Raw genomic sequence first — 2,500 nt, forward strand, 5'->3', positions numbered from 1 at the left:
CTCAGGAGCAGGCGACAGGTGAGGGCGTACCTGTCTTACACCTCAGGAGCAGGCGACAGGTGAGGGCGTACCTGATGTCTTACACCTCAGGAGGGGGCGACAGGTGAGGGGGCGACAGGTGAGGGCGTACCTGATGTCTTACACCTCAGGAGCAGGCGACAGGTGAGGGCGTACCTGATGTCTTACACCTCAGGAGCAGGCGACAGGTGAGGGGGCGACAGGTGAGGGCGTACCTGATGTCTTACACCTCAGGAGCAGGCGACAGGTGAGGGGGCGACAGGTGAGGGCGTACCTGATGTCTGGGTAGTCCTCCACTAGGGGTTGCAGGACACTAGTGGTGATGTCACTCTCGTTTCTCTTTCCGATGATGTCACTCAGGTGTTCCCCGAGAGGATGAAGCCACTCCTCAGTCGAGTCCTATAGACGGGCATCAGCAGGAGTACAAACACACACACACGTGCACATACACACACACACACACACACACACGTGCACATACACATACACACACACACACACGTGCACATACACACACACGTGTACACACACACACTCACACGTGCACATACACACACACACACACACACACACACACGTGTACACACAAACACTCACATGTGCACACACACACACACACACACTCACATGTGCACACACACACACACACACACACACACACGTGCACATACACACACATACACACGTGCACACACACACACACACACACACACACACACACGTGCACATACACACACACACACCCACACGTGCACATACACACACACACACACACACATACACACGTGCACATACACACACACACACACGTGCACACACACACACACGTGTACAGACACACACACACACACACACACGTGCACATACACACACACACACACACACACACATACAGACACGTATATATTAGTGCTGTCAATCGATAGAAAAAAAAAATTCAAGGGATTTTTTCAAGTATATGAGTATATTTAAATACAAGTATATAAGTTGTGGCAGCCCAGCTCTCAGCAAGACGCAACCAGGGAATTTCTCAAAGGCAGGTTCTTTATTAACGCTTTAAAGTTACAAACAAATGTATTGAAACAAACAGAAAATGGGGTAAACCCTCCGGCTTGCACCCAGTGCTACCGGCACCTTCCCCTCTTTCTCTCTCTCTCCAGTCCTTCTTACTGACTCTTTAAACCCTTTTGTTTGACTAGATTGGCACTGATCAGCAACTAGTCAAACAATCTGCAGGTGAGCTTTCAATTGGGGAAAGCCCGACCTACCTAGTCCCCAGAACACCTCCCCAGGGTCCTAAAGTCTGCCTTGTATAGGCCTGGTAAGGGAATTCACCCGTGTTCAAACCAAGTGGGACCCAAACGCAGCTTGGGGCACCACAAAGTATATTTAAATATAAGTATATTTAAATATAAGTATATGAGTATATTTGAATATAAGTATATGAGTATATTTAAATCTACCGTAAATCCTCAAATAGTGTCCGGGTCTTTTATTTATTTAGGCTGCACAGCGCACCGGGCTGTATTTGGGGCAGGCCTTTATTTCTTACTTATTATACGGCTCTTCAGAATGTTCCAAAAAGTTCCGTTGATTTGAATGGGGCACCCCAACGTTAGCAGGTCTGTCATTTCTTGATATTCACCACTGCGAAAAGTTTATGGCCGCTGTCATTGGCAACGGGTTTTGTGCTTCTAATTCACATCTTTCATATCATTCCGCAAGAAGTCCGTCATTTAACGTGGCGGAAAGTCATTGTAACTTGAAGTCAGCAAGTAATGGGTTGCTACGCAACACCTGGAACGTTAAAGTTCTATTAGCCTGAAGAAAAAAAAATTCTTAGCGGAAATCACGAAACGGCAACAAAATCATTAAAAAGAGGTATTTAGGAGGAATGTCTTCTATCGTTTAGGCAAGTAACTGTATAATAACAAATTCGCCTTGTAGGCTGAAACATTTCTTTTTTTATTGCAAACAGCCATGAAATTAGCCAACATGAGGAGAACATGTATTTATGAAATGTATTCAATTAAATTGTGATGTCTGCTTTGTGCTGATGGACTGAGGCTGGTAGGCTACAGTAAAATAGGCTACTGGTACCTTATTTTATCCCCGGCTTGTATTCGGGGCCCGGCCTTTTTATTTGTCCGTATCGACTAATTGAATCCCGGTCTTTATTTGAAGATTAAAGTATATGAGTATATTTAAATATAAGTATATGAATATATTTAAGTATATTTAAATATAAGTATGTGAGTATATTTAAATATAAGTATGTGAGTATATTTAAAGCCCCATTCTGGTAGAATTGGTATTTTTTGCTCCTGAGCTCCCCCGGTGTTGCGGAGTACACCACTGTCGCTTGGAACCCCCCCGCCATGATGTCAGACAGAGGACACTGCGCCAGCTCCTTACAGCAGAAGGGTCCTGTACCCCAGAGTTACAATACCAGTGTGTGTGAGTGTGTGTGTGTGTGTGTGCG

Source organism: Clupea harengus, chromosome 14 (assembly GCF_900700415.2).
Source record: "Clupea harengus chromosome 14, Ch_v2.0.2, whole genome shotgun sequence".
Lineage (NCBI taxonomy): Eukaryota > Metazoa > Chordata > Actinopteri > Clupeiformes > Clupeidae > Clupea > Clupea harengus.